At 35.4% G+C, this 21,967-nt stretch overlaps 1 protein-coding gene across 4 annotated transcripts in view; it reads left to right on the top strand.

Moving 5' to 3' along the window:
• LOC123580849 (WD repeat containing planar cell polarity effector) overlaps window positions 1–21,967 on the top strand; it is a 387,009-nt gene that overhangs the window by 13,494 nt on the left and 351,548 nt on the right. The window contains exon 2 of one of the 4 annotated variants that reach the window (XM_045446221.1): window positions 20,104–20,209. The exons of the other annotated variants lie outside the window; for them this stretch is intronic. The gene's annotated coding sequence lies outside the window, so the exon portion shown is untranslated. The remainder of the gene's footprint in view (window positions 1–20,103; window positions 20,210–21,967) is intronic. 4 annotated transcript variants of the gene reach the window in all.

Raw genomic sequence — 21,967 nt, 5'->3', positions numbered from 1 at the left:
TTTTAAGTCTTTCACCATTAAGTATGATGTTTGCTGTGGGTTTTTCATATGTGGCTTTTATTATGTTGAGGAAGTTTCCTTTTATTTCTAATTTGTTAAGTGTTGTTATCATGAAAGGATGTTGAGTTTTGTAAAATGTTATTTCTCCATCAATTGAGATGATCATGTGCTTTTTTTCCTTCATGTTGATGTGTGTATTATATTGATTGATTTTCATATGTTGAACCATCCTTACATTAATCCCACTTGGTCATGGAGTTACCTTTTTAATATGCTGCTGAATCCTGTTTGCTAGTATTTTGTTGAGGATTTTTACACCATTGTTCATAAGAAATATTGATCTATAATTTTCTCACAGTGTCTTTGTTTGGCTTTGGTATCAGTATTATGCTGGTCTTTTAGAATGAGTTAGAAAGTGTTAGCTTTTCTTCAATTTTTGGGAAAGTTTGAGAAGAATTGATTCATTTCTGTTTAAATGTTTGGTAGAATTCACCTGAGACAGCTAAGCAGCAGGATTTTTCTTTACTGGGAGATTTTTATTACTGATTCAATCTCCTTAAGAGTTATAGGTCTACTCAGATTTTCTTCATGATTTAATCTTGGTAGGCTTTGTGTTTCTATGAATTCGTTCATTTTATCTACATTATCCAATTTTTTGGCATACAGTTGTTCATAGTAGTTTCTTGTAATACTTTTAATTTCTGTAGAATCAGTAGTAATGTCCTCCCTTCCATTCTGATTTTGAGTAATTTGAATCTTCTCTCCTTTTTTTCTTGGTCCATCTAGCTAAAAGTATGTTAATTTGGTCAATCTGTTCAAAGAATCAACTTTTTGTTTCATTGATTTTCTCTATTGCCTTTCTATTCTTTATTCATTTATCTCTAATCTTTATTATTTCCTTCCTTTTGTGAGCTTTGGGTTTAGTTTTGTTCTCCTTTTTCTGGTTTCTTAAGTTGTAAACTTAGATTGTTAATTTTAAAAATCTTGTTTAATCTTTTTTTTTTTTTTTTTAATGTAAGCATGTATAGCTCTAATTTCCTCCTTAGCACTGCTTTGGTACATTCCATAATTTTTGGTATTTGGTGTTTTTATTTATTTCTAAGGATTTTCTAATTTCTATTGTGATTTCTTTTTTTTTAATTTTAATGTTAGTTTTTGAGAGAGAGAGACAGAGAGTGAGTGGGGGAGGGGCAGAGAGAGGGAGACACAGAATCCAAAGCAGGCGTCAGGCTCTGAGCCTGATGCAGGGCTCAAACCCACAAACTGTGAGATCATGACCTGAGCCGAAGTCAGATGTTTAACCGACTGAGCCACCCAGGCGCCCCTTGTGATTTCTTTTTTGAAATATTAGTTGTTTAAAAGTATATTAATTTCCATAATTTTGTGAATATTCTGGTTTGATTTTTGTTTTTGATTTCTAACTTCGTTTTGTTGTGGCCAGAGAACATAGTTTGTATGATATCTTTTTAAACATATTGATACTTAATCTGTGGCATAATATGTTATATCCTGGAAAATGTCCCACATGCACTGGAGAAGGATGTGTGTGCCATTATTTTTGGGTGGGGTGTTCTGTAATATGTCTGTTAGATTTAGTTTGGTTTATTGTATTAAGTGGTCTGCCCAGTGCAGTGGTTCTATCCATTATTTGTGAGTTGAGTATTGTATTTCTCCCTTAAACTCTGTCAGTTTTTGCTTCATATATTTTGAATGTCATTAAATGTATAAATATTTGTAATGTTACATCTTTTTGCTATATCGAAGCTTTTATTAATAATATACAGTGTCCTTCTTTGTCTCTTACCTTTTTGGATTTAAAGTCTGTTTTGCGTGATTTAATATAGCCACCCTGCTCTCTCTTGGTTGCTGTTTGCATAGAATCTTTTTTTCATTCTTTCACTTTCTGTCACTTGTTTGTGTCTTTGGGTCTTAAGTGGGTCTCCTGAAGACAGCATACAATTGGGACATATATTTTTATTCATTCTTTTATTCTCTGTCTTTTCTTTGGAAAGTTTAATACACTTACACATGAAGTAGTAACTGATAAAGAGGGACTTTTGTCCCTCTGTATGTCTTCAGTATTTTTGTCCCTCACTTCCTGAATTGTTCTTTTATGTTTAGTTGATTTTTTTTTTTTTTTGGTAGGGAAATGTTAAATTCCTTTTTCATTTTCTTTTGTGTATATTGTATAGTTAATTTCTTTGTGATTACCATGGGGAATGTATTTCACATCCCAAAGGCATAACACTGTAATTTGACTTTATAACTAGCTTAACTCTAGTAACATACAAAAACTTTACAGTTCTAGCTCCATCCTTTTGGTTGTTGATGTCACATTGTGTGATCTCAAATATAAACAATTCTTGTAAATGCATTAGTATCCTAAATTATATAGAAAACAAGGTTTGGAGTTACAAACCTAAGTTATAGTAATAATAGCTTTTATACTAAGTATTTTTTTCCCTTTTAAATGTATTAGTCATTTAAATCATGAAGAAAACAAAAAGTGCAGTTACCGACCATTGTTACATATACCAGCTTTTATAATTGCTCAAGTATTTACCTTTATGGATATCTTTTTTTCCCCATATGGCTTTAAATTACCATCTAGTGTCTTTTCATTTCACTTGCAGGATTCCCTTGAACCTTTATGCATGACTGGTCTAGTGGTCATGAATACCCTCGATTTTGTTTGGGAATATCTTAATTTCTCTTTCACTTTTGAAGGACAGTTTTGCCAGATATTGGATTCTTGGTTGTCAATTTTTTTTTCGTTAGCACTTTGAATATATTTGCCCACTATGTTCTAGCCTCCAAAGTTTCTGGTGAGAAATCTGTATGTAATCTTATGGAGGATTCCTTGGATGTGATGACTCGCTCTCTTTTGCTTTCAAGATTCTCTGTCTTTTCAAAGTTTGATTATAATGTATGTCTGTGTGGGTCTTTGAATTCATCTTACTTGGAGTTTGTTGAACTTCCTGGAAGTGTATTTCATGTCTTTTTTCAAATTTGGGAAGTTTTTGGCTATTATTTCTTCAATTATTCTCTTTCCTTTTTTTCTCCTTATCTTCTGCTTTTGGGATTCCTATGATGCATATGTTGGATTGATTGATGGTATCCCATAGGTCCTTTAGGCTCTGTTCACTTTTCTTCATTTTTTTTTTTTCTTTTTGTTTCTGAGGCCTCAGTAATTTCTATTGTTCTATTTTCAAGTTCACTGATTCTTTTTTCTTTATATTCAGGTCGGCCTTTGAATCTATCTAGTGGATTTTTCATTGCAGTTACTGTACTTTTCAGGTCCATAACTTAATTTTGGTTTGTTTTAGGTTTTCTATGTCTTTTTTTTGGTATTTCCATTTTGTCCCCCTCGCCCTTTTTTTTTTTTTTTAAACTTTCTCTACATCTTTCTTTGGTTCTTTGGGCATATTTAAGACCATTGTTTTGAAGTTTTTTGTGTAGTATATTTGCCAGTAGGTCTTTCAGGGACAGTTTCTCTTAGTTGTTTCTATTGAATGGGCTATACTTTCCTGTTTCTTTGTATGGCTTGTGATTTCTTGTTTAATACTAGACATTTGCAACTAATAATGTGGTAACTCTGGAAATTGAATTCTCTGCTTTTCCCAGAGTTTGCTGTTGTTGTTTAAAATGTAGGCTGTTTCTGTACTGAGGATCAGACCGAGGTATAGACTTAATGTCTGCTCAGGTCTTTTCTGAGCCTTTCTCTGGGCATTCATGGTCACTTTCTAATTTTCCTTGTATATGTAGTAATTTTGATGTTCTATTCTTAAATGTCTGGCTCCCAAAAGAGTTTGAAAAAGCAGAAAAATGAAGAGGGGGGAAAATGGGCATTGGTCTTTTAAATCCTTTGGAAATCACTTCAGCATTGGGGAAGGGGCTTGCAACAATGAAGGGAGGTGCAACAAGAATGGGTGTCTGCCTCTTTGTACTTTTGTGAGAAGAAGCAGTAATCAGTTATCAGTTTTTGGAGGTCAGAATTGTTGTTGTTGTTGTTGTTGTTGTTGTTGTTGTTGTTGTTTTAACTCCACCTGTCTCCAGGAAGCTGTGTACAAGCTGCTCCAGGAGCACATGTACAGCTGGCTGCCACATGGCTAAGACTAGAGAATTGGGTAGCTGCTACTGTGCAGAAAGTTGAGATGGACTGAAGCTAACAAAACTGCCCATTCAGATCTTCTGAAAGTTGCAAACTTGTATCTGACTCCAGACATCCAAAACAGTTACATGAGACAGATTCTGCCAGTGTAATTGTTGCGGAAGTAGGGAGATAGTTCTGGTGTTTCCTACTCCACCATCTTCCCAGAATCCTCTCCGCATACTTTTAAGTTGAAGGATTATACTGATCTAAATAGTTACTAGTTGACTAATAGTTACTAGTTAAAGTTTGGATTGTATTCTTTTTTTTAAAATGCAAGAATAATATTAACTATCTTGGAAATTATTTGGTTTAGGTGACATGCAAAACATTTTTTGCAAATACTCTCAAATAGCTTCTACAGTGAATACAGAGTATTTTAAAAATTACATTCACTTCAGTGGGTCTTAAACATAGTAATTCCGAAATCAAATTTAGTCATGATAGAAAAAAAAGTTCTTGTAATTTAATTTAAAGTTGTAGTCACAATTGGAAATGCTTTATTACTAATTTTTAAAAAATATTTTATACACACATAATTTATACACATCCCAGCATATTTAACTATAAAATATTTGACTAGATTTTCAGGAATGGTGAAGTACAGGGTATCTTAACAGGATGAAAGTTATAGTCATGTGATTATCATATAACCAAGTTGCTATGAGAAGTCAAGAGGTAGAATTGACTGGAATCAGTTGCTAGAACCTCCTCTTGTAACTTCATGTAAAACAAGGTAAAATATTATCCATCCACTTTTTGATAAGTGGTTGTTTCCAGGACTATGAGATTTTTTCTTTTAAGTAGATGGAAGGGAATTTATTTGTTTTAACAATACTGCCTAGCTATGTGATCTTGAACAAGTTTCTTGGTCTCTATAAGCCTCAGTTTATCAATGAAAAGGGGATCATAGCACAAGAATGACCATAAAACCTGGAAACGTCATGTAGCAACTCCTATAGCTATTCCTTTCGATCTGGAGATGTATAGGAATGTTCATAAGCAGTATCTAAGAGCAAAACTCTAAGCGCCCATTTGTCCATCAGTAGGAGAATGAATGAATATATTGAAAATGAATGGACCATAACTATATACACCAATATGGATGGATATCAAAAATACAATGTCGAGTGAAAAAAGCAAATCACATAATATATAGAGTATGATCCTATTTTTATGAAATTTAAAAATATGTAAAAATCCTATTTAGGGTTTCATACACATCTAGTAAAGCCATATAGAATAGCAGAGGAATGATTAATTCAGAAGTGAGTTCTTTGGTGGAGAGTACAAGAGGGTGCAGTAAGGTCTTTATTTTTTTTTTTTAATTAAAAATTTTTTTTTTACTGTTTATTTATTTTAGAGACAGAGCACAAGTGGGGTTGGGGCAGAGAGAGAAGGAGACAGAATCCTAAACAAGCTCCAGGCTCTGAGCTGTCAGCACAGAGCCCATTGCAGGGCTCGAACCCATGAACTATGAGATCATAACCTGGGCTGAAGTCGGAAACTCAACTGACTGAGCCACCCAGGCACCCCATAAGGTCTTTAAATATTGGTAATCTTCTGCTTCTTAAGATGTGTGGGTACATGGGAATTTAATTTATGCATTTGTATGTTTTTAATATATATTTATTACTATTTAAAATATACCTCTGATCACACTTGTTTGATATTTTATAAAAAAAATACATAGTGCTTAGAGTTTTATTTTTTATCATGGAATAGCACCTTTGAAAAAGATTTATGTCTCTCATTAATTTTCTATCCTAATAGAAAAATTTACATTTTTGTAAATCCCATTTAAGTTTTCAAGGTTACATTTATTTTTTTCTAAATTTTTTAATGTTTATTTTTGAGAGAGAAAGACAGAGCATGGGTCGGGGAGGGGCAGAGAGCAAGGGAGACACAGAATCTGAAGCAGGCTCTAGGCTTTGAGCTGTCAGCTCACAGCCCAATGCAGGGCTCAAACTCATGAACCGTGAGATCATGACTTGAGCTGAAGTTGGGTGCATAACTAACTGCACCACCCAGGTGCTCCCTGCAAGGTTAGACATAAATTTATCATCTTGCCATTTGTTTTCTGTTTGTTCTATGTGTTTGTTCTTTCTTTCCTCCTTTTCTTCCTTCTTTTTGATTTGTTGAAATTTTTTTATAATTCAGTTTTATCTCTTTTGTTGGCTTATTAGTGATAACAGTTTTCTTAATTTCATGATGGCTTTGGGGTTAATAGCATACATCGTTTTCTCATGTCTGTCTTCAAGTGGTATTATAGCACTTCACAAGAACATTCAATACGTTACTTGCATTTTTCCTTCCTTCCTTTTGTGTGATAGTTGTTATATATTTTATTTCTGCTTAAGTTTGAGCCACATACTACATTGTTATTTTTGTTTAAATGGTCAATTACCTTTTAAGGAGATTTAAATAATGAGAAAAAATATCTAATATTTACTCATGTAACTGTTTTTAGTACTTTCATTGTATAAATCCGTATTTCTTCTATGGTGTAATTTTTTTTTTCTGCCTCAGGAATTTTCTTTTTAAAATATATATTATAGGGGAGCCTGTGTGATTCCATCGGTTGAGCATCTGACTTTGGCTCAGGTCATGATCTCGTGGTCTGTGAGTTAGAGCCCTGCGTTGGACTCTGTGCTGACAGCTCAGAGCCTGGAGCCTGCTTTGGATTCTGTGGCTCCGTCTCTCTCTGCCCCTCCCCCGCTCATGCTCTGTCTGTCTGTCTCTCTGTCAAAAATAAATAAACATTACAAAATTTTTAAATATTTATTAGAGACAGGACGGTGAAAAATGTTCTTAGTTTTATATGTATGAAAAAGTCTTTATCTTTTATTTTGAAAGATATTTTCACTGTGTATAAAATTCTAGGTTGACAATTTTTTCTTTTAGTGCTTGAGAGATGGTGGTCCACTACCTTTTTCATTTGCCTTATTTTTGATGTCATTTGATGTCATCTGCTGTCATCTTTCTTTTTGTATGTAAATATTTTATTTTTTATCAGTGGTTTTGAATGATATTATAACGATATGCCTTGGTTTAGTTTTTTTCATGTTTTTTATGCTTGGGTTATTTGAGATTCTTGGATTGATGAATTTACAGTTTTTAACAAATTTGAGAAAATTTGGTTATTATTCCTTCAAATATTTTTTTCTGTCTATCCCCTATGCTGCCAGTGTTTTGAGGATGCAACTTATATGTATAATAGGCTGATTGAACTAGTCCCATTGTTCACTGATGTTCTGTTCAGTTTTTAAGTTTTTTTTTCTAGTTTCATTTTGTAAAGTTTTTATTGCTGTGTCTTCAAGGTCACTAATTTTTTTTTTTGCCACATGTATTTTGTTAATTCCATCTGTTGTACTTTTCACCTCACATATTGTAGTTTTAATTTTTTAAAAAAATTTTTTTAGAGAGAGAGTGAACATGAGCAGGGGAGGGGCAGAGGGAAAGAGAATCCTCTATTTAAAAAAAAAAAATGTTTGTTTTGAGAGAGTGAGAGAGAGCATAAGTGGGGAGGGGTATGGGGAGAGGGAGAGAGAGAATCCCAAGCAGGCTCTGCGCTGTCAGCATGGAGCCCGATGTGGGGCTCTCATTGACAAACTGTGAGATGATTTCTGAGCTGAAATCAATAGTTGGAAGCTTAACTAACTGAGCTGCCCAGGCACCACATGGGAGAGAGAATCCAGCAGGCTCCACTCTGTGTGTGGAGATCTCACAATTGTGAGATCATGATCTTAGCCGAAATCAAGAGAGGGATGCTTAAACAATTAAGCCACCCAGGTGCCCCATAATTTTCATCTTTATAAGTGTGATTTAAAAATTTTTTTAATGTTTTTTTTTTTTTTTTTTGAGAGAGAGAGAGAGCGTGGGGGAGGGGCAGAGAGAGAGGGAGACACAGAATTTGAAGCAGGCTCCAGGCACAGAGCCCGATGTGGGGCTGAAACCCACCGACTGCATGATCATGACCTGAACCAAAGTTGGATGCTTAACTGACTGAGCCACCCAGGCACCCTGATTTGGATCTTTTTTATATCTTTCATGCCTGCTAAATTTTTAGAACATATGAAATACATTTTAATAATGATTTTAATGTTCTAGTTTCTTCATTATAATTGTCAGAGTTGAGTTAGTTTTGACTGATTTTTCTTCTTATTTTGGATCATATTTAAAAATTTTTTTAAATGTTTGTTTTGAGAGAGAGAGAAAGAGAGAGAGAGAGAGAATGGGGGAGGGAAAGTGAAAGAGGGAGACTCAGAATTCGAAGTAGGCTCCAGGCTCTGAGTTGTCAGCACAGAGTCCTACACGGGGCTCCAACTTATGAACCATGAGATCATGACCTGGGACGAAGTCCGACGCTTAACTGACTGAGTCACCCAGGCGCCCCTTGAATCATATGTTTATGTTTCTTTGGATGCCTGGTAACTTTGTATTGAATGCCAAATGCTATGAATATTATATTTTTGGGTGTTGGATATTTTTATTTTTCTATACATAATTTTGAACTTTTTTCTGGGATGCAGTTAAATATTGGGAAACAGTTCAATCCTTCAGGACTTACTTTTAAGATTTATTAGGACTGAGTAGTATTCAGCCTAGGGCTAATACTTTTTCATTCCTGGGGTAAGACCTTTCTGGATACTCTACGCAATTACTATAAATCACAAAGTTTTTCTGTCAGGCTGGTAGGAGTAGGTACTATTCCTAGCCTCATATGAATGCCAAGCACTATTATCTTTAATCATTTCTGGCCTTTCTTTCCCCTGGTCTTGTGAACTTTTCTGATGTGCATATACTGTCAGTACTCATCTGAATTCTCAAGAGGAACTGTCTGAAGGTCTGGAGTTCTCTCTCTGTGTGGCTGTTTCTTCTCTAGAGAATTGTAACCATTGTGTTCTCTCTAGTCATTCAGCACTGTCTCCTTAACCCAAGTTGTTTCCTGTACTCTTCCTGATTTTCCCCATTCTGTATCATACCTTCTCTCTCTTTTTTTTTTTTTTTTTTTTTTTTTAAATTTTTTTTTTTCCTTTTTTTCAACGTTTTTATTTTATTTTTGGGACAGAGAGAGACAGAGCATGAACGGGAGAGGGGCAGAGAGAGAGGGAGACACAGAATCGGAAATAGGCTCCAGGCTCTGAGCCATCAGCCCAGAGCCCGACGCGGGGCTCGAACTCACGGACCGCGAGATCGTGACCTGGCTGAAGTCGGACGCTTAACCGACTGCGCCACCCAGGCGCCCCTTACCTTCTCTCTCTTAACACAGCTTCATATGCCTACCAGTTTTGTTTTTAGTTCCTACTTTCTTTTTGATAAATAAGAACTCCTTTTTCTTGCAAGTTCAGCAATTTTTTTTTTTTTTTTTTTTTTTTTTTTTTTTTTTTCCTTCTTAATGGGCCAGGCATTGTGCTGGTTTTCCCCATGTCTGCCTTGTTCCTGATGGGAGCATTTGGAAATGGTGAGTGCTTTTCCCAGGAGTTTTGGCCTCACCTACAACCCAACAGCTGGTGTCTGGTACAGCCAAGAGAGCTCCTTGGAAGCCAGTGTGCCAATAGCAGGCCTTAGCAACCTTAGGCACTGGGATGGGTTGGGTTATTTTCTAAGTGGAAGAACATTCTACTCCTCTTGTTTAACTTTTCCTTGCAATCTAAAATGGAGAAATCATTCTCCAAACTGACTCAAGTGAGAATAAAAGATACCGTTTGTTAGGCAGCCTAACAGTACCCACATAAGTCAGTGTTTAGATAAGAACAGGCCCCTCAAAGGTAATGGAACCCTACTTTGGGCCTTAATTGATTTTTATGTTTGTTCTGCTTCTTTTAATTTTTTGTGCAAAAGTGATTTGTAGTGCAAAGTGGCTTTCCATGTTATATAGGTACTATATTGTGTAATGTTCTTATGAAAAGGTCATTTTTGCTTGTTTTAGCTTTTTAAATTTCGAATCCAGCCCATGTTTACTTTCATTTTTCATTTTATTTTTTGTTTTTACAATTTTTGTTCCTCTTATTTCTCCTGCTTTACCAACCCCCATCATCTGCCAGAGAAATGGGAGGAGATAGGGGCACTTGGTTTATTCTTTTCTTTCTTTCTTTCTTTTTTTTTTTTTTTCAATATCTGAAACCAATTGGCTGGATATCTTCAGAAAAAATCACCTTTTCTCTGGTGAGTTCGTTATATAAGGTGGAGTCTCATTAGTTATAATTCTGACCCCTAAGAAACTGGGTTATGTTTATTCCTAAGGATTAAGGCCATCTTGACCTGGTTGCCCCTTTAGTGATAAGTGTGCTCTTTTTTTTTTTTTTTTCCACACAAACCCACAGGAGTTCTTTTATTTATTTTAATAAATGCTAACTAAAATCATTATTTTCAAGCCATTCACATGTAAAACTAACCTTTTCTTCCACAGTGTCTTAGGTATGCAAATTTAAAGACTGCATTAAGAAATAAAACAATAGAAAAGAAACCCCCAAAAGGAGAACCAACTAAAATATAAGAACAATATGACACAAGTATACCACAATATATGGTATAAATCTCCATAATAACAGTCTTCCAGAAATAGTGGCTGAGATGATTGTAAAACATAAGTTTAAACAATACAATGCTGCTCATAAGTCTTGTATGTATATGTATATGGGTGGCCAGAAGTAATGGTGGCAATAGCAGAAGCTAGAATCTCCTGGGGAGAAGCCTCACTATTTGCCTGCCAGTCTAAAGTTGGGGGGAAACAGATAAGTTTTGGGCACAGTCCGTCAGGAGAGAAGGTGTTATGGAACCAGGCTGGAACGCTGGTGGAAAAACCAAGTGGCACTTGGAGATCTTGGTGGATCAGAGATTTATTTAACACTGGCGGGCTCAGAGGAGACCGTTTTTCCAAAGATCTGAGCTCCGAATAAAGCGGGGGAAGGGTAATTTATAGTTGTCAACTTCCATATCTGTGGCAGGTTTTCACATGCGTGGCAAACAGGGCAAGAATAACGCGGAAGAAGGGTCTTCAAACTAGAGACCAGGGCTTGTTTTAGTCCCCTTGGCTATCTTAAGGTGTAAAACTTTATTTATTTTCCCAACATTCACCCCTTTGATGCCTTTTAAAAAATCTTTTATTAGGCATCACTTTTTAGCCCTGGGGGTTGATACCCTCGGAGGGCTAAGATACATGCTGCAGTTTGGCGAGCAACAGTGTTTTCAATAAAACGTACCAGGGTATTTAGTATACAGGGGCCAATGGTCACAAGTAAAATTATGGAAAGGAGGGGCCCTGCCAGGGCAAGGAGACAAGTGTGCTCTTTAATCCCCATCTCCTATTTTACCCATCCCCCCCCCCCCCACACCTGCACCCTGCCTGCAATCATCAGTCTATTCTTTATAGTTAAGAATCTGTTTCTTGTTTGTCTCTCTCTCTTTGTCTCCTTTGCTTGTTGTTGTTGTTTTTTATCTTAAATTCTACATGTAAGTGAGATCATGTGGTATTTGTCTTCCTCTGAATTTATCTCATTTAGCAATATACTCTCTAGCTCTATTGATGTTTTTGCATTGTCATTTTATTTTATAGTTGAGTAATATTCCATATGTGTGTGTGTGTGTGTATGTATATACATACACACACACACATACATACACCACCCCTTTATCCACGCATCTATTGATGGACACTTGGGCTGTTTCCATAGTTTGGCTATTGTAAATAATGCTGAGATAAACATAGGGGTGCACGTATTCCTTTGAACTTGTGGTTTTGTATTCTTTGGGTAAATACCCAGTAGTGCTGTTGCTGGATCATAGGGTAGTTCCATTTTTAACTTTTTGAGGAACCTCCCTACTATTTTCCATAATGGCTGCACCAGTTTGCACTCCTACCACCAGTGCACAAGGGTTCCTATTTCTCCACATCCTCTCTAATACCTGTTCTTTCTTGTGTTGTTGATTTTAGCAATTCTGACAGGTGTGAGGTAATATCTCAGGGTAGTTTTGATTTGCATTTCCCTGATGATAAGTGGTGTTGAGTATCTTTTCATGTGCTTGTTGGCCCATCTGTATGTCTTCTTTCAGAAATATCTCTTCATGTCTTCTGCCCATTTTTTAATTGGATTATTTATTTTTTAGGTGTTGAGTTGTATTGGTTCTTTGTATATTTTGGATACCAACCTTTTATCAGATATGTCATTTGCAAATATTTTCTCCATTCAATAGGTTGTCTTTTTTAGTTTTGATTGTTTCCTTCACTGTACATTCTCTTTGGTAAACAAGAACTCCTTTTCTTATAGGCTCAGCTATTTTTAAAAGTCTTTTTATTTTGAAATAATTTGAATTTATTGAAGATTTGTAAGAATAATACAAGATCTTCTCAGACCTCTCATCCAGGTTTACCAATTAACATCCTGTCACATTTGCTTTATTACACTGCTTATCCCTCTCTTTCTTTACTTTGCCTCCAAATGTTATTTTTTTCTGATCCATTTGATAGTAAGTTGTAGACATCATGCACTTTTATGCTCCTATATTCTTCAGTGAATATTTTCTTTCTTTCTTTTCTTTTCTCTTCTCTTCTTTCTTTTTTTTCTTTTGTGAGAAAGAGAGAGGGCAAGCATATGCAATTAGGGGAGGGGAAGAGAGAGAGAAAGAGAGAATCCCAAGCAGACTCTATGCTTGGTGTGGAGCCTAATGTGGGGCCCTATCCCATTACCTTGGTGTCATGACCTGAGCTGAAATCAAGAGTTGGATGCTCAATCGACTGAGCCACCCACGCCCCACTTGAGTGAATATTTTCTAAGAACAGGGATATTCTTTCCTATAACCACCAAACAATTAGGAGATTAAGAAAAGTTTTAAGTAATCTCTAAATTTTTAAGTAATCTCCATACCCATCATGGGGCTTCAACTTACAACCCTGAGATCAAGAGTTGCATGCAAGCCAGGCGCCCCAGCACTTTTTCTTTAGTACAGAATCATGCATTGCATTTAGGTGTTGTGTCTCTTTAATTTCCTACAATCTGGAACAGTTCATTAATTCTCTTTGTCTTTCATGACATTGACTTTTTTTTAAAACCTTATTTATTTATTTTGGAAGAGAGTGAGTGGGGGAGGGGTATAGAGAGAGGGAGACAGAGAATTCCAAGCAGGATCCGTGCTGTCAGCACAGGGCCTGACACGGGGCTTGATCTAATGAACTGTGAGATCATAACCTGAGCCAAGATCAAGAGTCAGATGCTTCACTAATTGAGCCACCCAGGTGTCACGACATTGATGTTTTTGAAGAGTATAAGCCAATAAGTTAGTTATTTTGTAGAACGTCCCTCAGTTTAGGTTAGTTTGAAATTTCTCTTAATTAAATTCAGGTTATGTATTTTTTCCAGGAATACTGCATAAGTGATGTTGTGGCCTTATGAGGACATTACATAAGTTTGTCTTATTGTTTGTGATGCTAATTATAGTAGTTTGATTAAGGTATTGTTCATCAGATTTTCCACTGTAAAATTACATGTTTTCCCTTTGTAATTAATAAGTAATCTGTGGGGACATACTTTGTATGTTAAAATCCTGTTTCTCATCAAAATTTAACCGGTAGTTTTAGCTCTTGTTGATGATTATTTCCTGACTCTGTTATTAGTATGATGACAAAGTTTGTCATTTCTTCAACATATATTAGATGCCATTATACTATAAGTTTAAGTTTTCCCTTATTTATATATTTCTCTGTCTCTCATCTGCTCTTATTACCAACACTTCTGATACCAAATGTTTGTGTTTTCTACACCAATTACCCAGTTCTCTGTGGACACCAACTGAGTGTCCTACAATTCAGTTCAATTCTGACACCACCTGGAGTTAGCAAGACCTTTCAGGTTAAGGGGTCAGTCACACAAGCCTGTGCCTCCTTCAGAGAAGTCCAGACCTGCCATAATTCTTACCAACTGGCTATAAATCACAGGTTTCATGACCCCTCCTTGGGTTCAGTAATTTGCTGGAATGGCTCATAGAACTCAGAAAGATGGTTTATTTGCTATTACTGATTTATTTTAAAGAATACAACTCAGGAACAGACAAATGGAAAACATGTATTGGGCAAGGTATGAGGCAAGAGGTATGGAACTTTCATGCCTTCTCTGGGCATGTCACCCTTCCAGCACCTGGATGTATTAAAAAACTTGGAAGTTCTCTGAACCCTGTAGTTATTATAGAGGTTTAATTATGTAGGGATGCTTGGTAAAATCACTGGCCACTGTTGATTAACTCATTCCCTAGCCTCTCTTGCCTCGTTGGGGATCCTGATGTGGGGCTGAAAGTTTGAACCCTTTAATCATGCCTTGGTCTTTCTGGTGACCAGCACCCATCCTGAAGCTATCTTAGGAGTACCTCAGCCAAGAATCATTAGTATACCAAAGGCACTCTTATCACTCAGGAAACTCCAAGAGTTTTAGAAGCTCTTTTGCTAGGGAACCTGTGATGAAAACCAAGTATTTATTATATCACAGTATCACTCTCATTATCTATTTGATCTATATAATTAGTGTAGATTTGTGGATTCTTCTTCAGTGGATTAAGTTAGTACCTCGAGGGTTTATTTTTCTTTAAGTAAATGATAATGACTTTTTTCTAACTTGGCATGATTTAGTAAGAGAAAATGAGCTAAAATCAAAGCCAAAAAGGTCTTTTATTTAGCACTCTTGGTTTTTTAGGAACGGAGATTATCTCAGATGCTTTGTAATTTTGAAGCTATACTGTAAGGATACGCATAATAAGAAGAAAAGGACAAATCACAGCAATTTGGCAAGACCCCTGCGTAACCCAGGGAAAGTCAAGCTGAGATTTTATGACCACTCTCTCTTTTTCCAAACAGAAATAAATTGGACGATTATGTGAGCGTCATGGAGGATAGAACTGATAAGTCATTTTAGAATCTCAGAAGGTTATGGATTCTTGATTATCTAACTGTTCATCTACCTTTAGGAGTTCACAGATCCACCAATAACCTGACTTCTTAAATCTTTTTGCTTTTCTTGCTACTCTTAACTGTCTGGTATATCCATATTGCTGAGAAAAAGAGAGAGGGAGGGGAGGGGGGAGGGGACAAGAGCAGAGGCATGAAAAGTTATCACCATTGTTGCTTGGGCAGAGATTCCCCTACCAGAACCATCAGAGTTTGCTTATCAATCTTCAAACTATATCAGGTGCCCATTCCCAGTCTCAAGCCCACTCAGGTTTATGTATAGAGTCATGATTTTCAGAGCACATTCCTTTTCATAGGAATATCTGGTGGTTAGCTCCCCTTGTAGTAGGGTTGTTGGAGAGGGCATTTTCCCTAAGTGGCTTCTATGGATACAGTTTGCAATATGTATCTGTATCTTGGTTCTTCATCCTGCCAGAACACAACCTTACTCTGTCTGTAAGCAATATAAGCTAAGTGATTTACTTTCTGAGTTCTTTTCAGAACATTGTGATGTTTCAATTTATTGTCAATAATAATAATGCTACAAATTGGTATGAAATTGGGACAAGGATTTTCAATAATCTAATACCTTGTATTATTCACTAAATGTATCATGAAAGCATGGCTGTTAATTAATGTGCCTGATTAATTTGACCTGATTAAGAGGTATAAATATAACTGTATATTTCCTTATACTTTTGTGTTGTGATAGCATCATCATTTAGTATTTTCCTTAAAAAGAGCTATTCAGCACTTTCTTTTTTTTTTCTTTTTTAATTTAACAGAGCATTTTTTAATTTTAACAGAGCATGTGTGGGGGAGGGGCAGAGAGAGACAGAGAGAGACAGAATCTGAAGCAGGCTCCAGGCTCTGAGCTGTCAGCACAGAGCCTGACGTGGGGCTTGAACTCCAGAACAATGAGATCATGACCTGAGCTGAAGTCAGACGCTTAACCAAAACTGAGCCACCCCAGGCACCCCTATTCAGCACTATGAATATTGTCCTTAACATTTTCCAGAAACCCAAATAGACTTCCTACTTGTATAATTTGCTTTTGAAAATTTGCTGCATTGAATTTCACTTGTTCATGTGTTCTTTATTTAATATGACTAAAATATTAATAACTAATTGTTTAAAGTGGAGTATTTCAGTTAATTCCATGTATAATTAAAAAATTTAAATACATTAACATTTTACAATAGAGTCTGTGATTGGGATTAGGACTGTTTGTGTTTGCTATTCAAATAATATAATAATATTTGATATTTGGATAAAATGCTATTTTTCATATCAAGTATATTTGTTTAAAATTTTAGAGGGGCTATGCTAGGGTGCTTGAAAATTTGTATTTAACATAAAATTATTTGATTATTTTCAGATATTAAAAATACAGAACAGTTTTGGGACTCTCATAGGCTTATCTGTTAGATTTTTCAGGTTTGCATCCTTTAATGATATGTGTCTTTTCTGTCATACAAAGAACATTTGATCTCTAGGTCTTGCTCAGAATGGGATGGGGGGGTGAGATGAGATACCCTTTCAATTCTTTTCTAGAGAACAAAAAACTATCCAATTTTTTTTAAGTGGACTCGCCCAAATGATTAACTTTATTTCACAAGAGGAAACACATCTTGATTTTAAAGTACAATACGTTCCTTGTATATTGTGTGAATTGTTAGATGTGTTGACATTTTAAAAAACTGTCTCACGGAACCAACTATTTACAACAAGCCCAGGCCAGCCAGAACTACTTTGGGAAGGGCATATAGACTTACTGAAGTTGAAACTACTACAAGGCAAGATTATTCTAGAGACATGAAGTCTGGGTTTTGGCTTTGGGAAATAGCACTTTGGAAGTTACTCTCTAGGTAGGATTAAATTTAAAAGTTTGAAATGTGTATCTAAAATGAATGAAGTTACCATACTGAATAGATTGCCAAAGGATTTTAAAAAAACATTTTGGTTACTGTTATTTCAAATGAGTTAAGAATGTTTGAAACTGAATTGTGGAACTACCTTATAATGAAGGCTTTAAAAGAACATGATCTTTCCTGGCTGTGAAAATCTGATTTTATTATTATCATAAGTTGATTATAAGAAAGCTATTAACTTGTGATATTTAACCTATGTCTAATTGAAAAGAGAAAAGTATTTAATTATGTACCTGTAAAAAGAAAATAAGCTCTCAATGCCAAATTATGAATCATGCTTCTCATTGTAATAAACAGTGAGGTGAAAAATTACAATACAGGAGTTGAGGATTCATAGTTATTTTCTGAATTCCAGTTCTAAGTGATGGAAATGATCATTCATTTAATATTAGCACAGTTCTAAGTTTTTATATTGTCTATAGGATATATATGCACATATACATATGTACACAAACTATATGTTGTATGCTATATATGGTAGTATTAGTCTATATGTACTGTATACTATATATTTATAGAGTACATTTAAAAGATAATTTATAATATACAGTATGTACACTATAAGGTATGTTTGTGTGTTTACAGTGTATAGATATGTGTAATGTGTGTGTGTATATATGTATATATATATATATGGAGAGAGAGAAAGGTAGATAGACATACTGTCTATAGTGGAGAACAGTGCATTTCTAGCATTTCTAGGTTATTTCTATTGTGTCATATGTAGAAATAATTATATCAGTAATTATAAGTCTTTTTAGTTACAGCAGTCATCTTCTAAGCAGAACTTCCTTTGCCATATTTTTTAAGGTTGTGCTATATAGAATTACTGGTGGCAGTTGTGTATGTTTGTTTTCTCATTTTAGCCCTCCACTAAGCAGACTGTTGTCAAAGGATATATTATTTTTATTAACATTTTTTTATTGTTTATTTATTTTTTGAGAGTGAGAGAGACAGAGTGTGAGTGAGGGAGGGTAGAGAGAGAGGGAAACAGAATCCAAAGCAGGCTCCTGGCTCTGAGCTGTCAGCACAGAGCCCGATGAGGGGCTTGAACCCACGAACCACGAGATCATGACCTGAGCCGAAGAAGCCCGTCGCTTAACTGACTCAGCCACCCAGGTGCCCCTTTTATTTTTTTTAAAGTAGGCTCCACTCCCAACATGGGACTTGAACTCAGGACCTTGAGATTAAGTGTTGCAGGGTCTACTGACTGAGACAGCAGGGTGCCCCGTCAAAGGATACAATTTAAAAGAGAATGTGATTGTGACTTTTTTGAAAATATAAAATGAACATATGTCAAAGATTACATGTAACTCATTAATTATTAATATGATATTGTTGTCAGTTCAACGTACCACATGTTTATTATCAAATAAGGGCTAGTGAAATGAATGTACAAGTGAATGCAGAACAGATAAAACTGATCAGTATCCACGGGACAATCATCAGGACCAATTTGCATTTCAATGGGTGGGAAATATTTGTATTATCCATTTCTATAAGTTAATTTCTCTTTCTACAGAGTTATGAAAGAGTCTAGTCAATGACAAATGCCTGAGCTAGTCAAGACACCCATTAAATTTCAGTCTTTCACAATTTTTTCTTATTGAATACTGTTCAATACTGTTTTCATCTCTGGTAATTTATATTAACTTGATTTTAGTAGTTGCAATAGAGAAATTGTTTCATATCCACCTATTTCAGTTTAGTATTCTGTGAGGGCAGGCACTCAAAAATGCATTAATCTCTAAATCAATAAAGTGAAGCTCTGGGTGTAAATGCAAAAGTTGAATGGTTAAAATCCATGTCCTGCTTCAAAAAGTAGAAGAAAATAGGGTTTTTATAAATCTAACATTATTTTAATTGTAATAAAGGAGTCAGTTATTTGAAGGAGTCCAGCAATGAATACTTTTAAAAGCAAGAATTCTCTTCAAATGGAATTAATTCCTCCTTGCCTTATTTGTTTTATAAATTAAAGCTCTGTATATCACATTTTAAATTGGGTATAACTTTAACTCCAAAATAATTAGAAGCACCGAACCATGAATGAAGCAAGTATGGCATGTTATATTTACAAAATCCTCATATTGTATGATTTTGCTCTGATGTTTGCTCCCTTGCCAGTCATTATATTTTCCATTTTATAATTAATAATAATACATTAGAACTTAGAGTTACATACCCTTCTCATTTTGAGGAATACCAAACATGGTGAGGTAAGCTCCACCTATATATATCCCTGGCAGTTAGGCTGGGAGCCAGTCAGATAGTCCTGCTTAGGATATTGACTCTTAAGGGAGTGATGGATGTTTAATTAGTTAGATTAGATGCTGCAGCGGCAGAGTACTTTCAGTAGTATGAGTGTGGAGAGGGGGGATGAGTATTCAGTGGGTTCTCAGGGCTATGGGGCGGGTTTGTGGCTTAGGATTTTCGTGTTACCTTGCCTTCTTTGATTTTCTCTGGAGTCTGAGTCTCTGGGCTTCCAGTGATTGTGTGATCTACCTGATCTACCTGATTTTCTTGCAATAAGTTTCTTTTCTGCTAAAGTTAACTGTAGTTGGTTTCTGTTGTTTATTAAGCAAACAAAAACCAAAACAAAACCCTAGAAGAAACAACCAAGTACATGATTATGTTTCTAGTTATATGATCATTATCAAATTTACATAGGACAAAGTTACTATTCTATGTGGGAAAAATAGAAACAATGCTGAAATAATTGGTTTGCTGAATTATAACCTAAGAGACCCCATGAGTCAATTTATGGAATAATAGTGATAACTATAAATATATCATTTTGAAGTATTGTAATCTATCTTTTGCCTTAGAGTCACATGTCCAAGAATATCCTTTGAATATTTAAAACTTTTCTGGCATCTTAAAATATTAGCTGCTTCTAGTAATAGTGGAGTAGCTCGTATTGAACTAATCCTCTTGCAGAAAACCATTATAAATTCTGGACAAAATACAAAAACCCCACAACTCTGAAGGCACTGGAGAGTGACCATAAGCAGGCAGAATTGGAGGGGGGAGTCAACACTTGGAAGGAGAATAACACTGCATAAACAAAAATGAGATTTTATTGCCAACAGACCTGCATTACAAGAAATGCTGAAGGGAGTTCTTCAGGCTGAAGTGAAATGATACCAGAAGGAAACTTGGATTTTCCAGAGGAATAGAGAGCACCAAATATGGGAAGTATGTGGGTAAATGTATTTATTATTCCCCAATTCTTTTAAAACACATGTGACTGTTCAAAGTAAAAGTTTTAGCATTGTATTGTGAGGTTTATGGCATATGTAAATGTAATACCTACAGTGATTATAGCATAATGTTGAGGAAGGGAAATTGCAAGGCTCTTGCATTTTCATGCAGTGGTACAATATTAACTCTCAGTAGACTGAAAGGTTAAGGATGTATGTTGCTATCTTTAGAGCAACTACTAAAAAATAATGCAGAGGGATTGCTAAAATATGAGGTTAGCAGTTTTTAATATGCTGGCATGCAGCTGCATTCAGATTTTAAAAAAGAATGACAAATGTATTTAAGTGATTAGATCTCAAACATAAGATAAAATTTTTAAATGGCAGAGTGGAAAATACTAGCAGCCTGTAAAAAGTACTGAAATAATGCCGAAACTCTCTGGTAAATAATAATTATAATTATTAAAATTTATTGAGAGCTATATATCAGCATCATGTGAAGCTCTTCACATACATTATCACATTTATTCATTACAACAACCTTAATAGGGTTAATAAGGAAATTGAGGCATGGTATGGTATTAAATAATTTACTCATGGTATCATAGCTAGTAAGTGGCAGAGGCAAAATTTGAACCTGGGATACCTGACTTTAGAGCTTGTGCTCCTAGCTACTATATTATATTTCCTCAGAAAATGAAACCTGCATTAAGCTTTATTACCACCATATTGCAGATAAAGTAGAGTATATGAATAAAACTAAATTAAAGGTGGGTTGCCTATGTGGCTCAGTTGGTCAAGCATTGGACTTCGGCTTAGGTCATGATCTCATGGTTCGTGAGCTTGAGCCCTGGTTCAGGTGAGCCCTGCTTCTCTCTCCCTCTCTCTCCTTCCCTTTCTGCCCCTTGTGGGATTCTCTCTCTCTCCCTCTCTTTCTGTCCCTTGCTCACTTGCGCCCTCTCTCTCATTCCAAAAAAATAAAAAACCAAAAAAACCCCCCAAAAACCTAAATTAAAGGTAAAGTATTTGTTAAAAATATGAAATATGAGAAACCTTCAATTCCTATTTCTAATATTCTTGGCATTTTCTTTTCCTCATACATAATATATATATTTCTCTTTCTCCTGTGTTAACTTGATAATGATCATCTACCTGGGTGTATCTCCCTGGTTAATCTCTTGGGCAGATAATTCCTATCCCAAATTCTCTGCCCTTTGGCTTTATTTTGTCCCTTGGCCCTTTATTTTTGTGGCCCCTCTTTCAATATATCTGACGGGAAAGCAAGAGCTTACAGCCTGAACGAGGAAAAATGAGGGAAACATTGGTAATTCATAGGGAAACATAGGTGTTTCATTGGTGACTCATGGGGAAGAGAGAAAAATCAGGCTACTGTTTGGTGGGGAAGGACATAAACTTATATTGAATGCCCTCTGTGTATCAGTTTCATAAAAAATTCCACATTGTGTCTTCTGCCATTTCTGTATTGCAATGCATGATATAGCTATGTTTTCAAACTTTTTTTGTTAAATAGCAAAGAATTTTTTTTTCCAAGTTAAAATTTTCATTTTATTGCAATATGTAAAACAAAAGTGGTATTTTATTTATGCAGCTGTTTTAGTAAGTTCACATTTGTAATATTTGTATCAAGTCAGTGAGATTAATCATGTTTTGCTAAAAGCAAAATTTGTAGATAATTATGATCTTCGCGTCATCACCCAGTTATTTCTGTGGTTTGTGTTTGTTGCTGAACATT

This window comes from Leopardus geoffroyi, chromosome A3, assembly GCF_018350155.1.
Source record: "Leopardus geoffroyi isolate Oge1 chromosome A3, O.geoffroyi_Oge1_pat1.0, whole genome shotgun sequence".
NCBI lineage: Eukaryota > Metazoa > Chordata > Mammalia > Carnivora > Felidae > Leopardus > Leopardus geoffroyi.
Note: the sequence above shows the minus strand (reverse complement) of the source record. Positions and strands in the feature narration are given on the sequence as shown.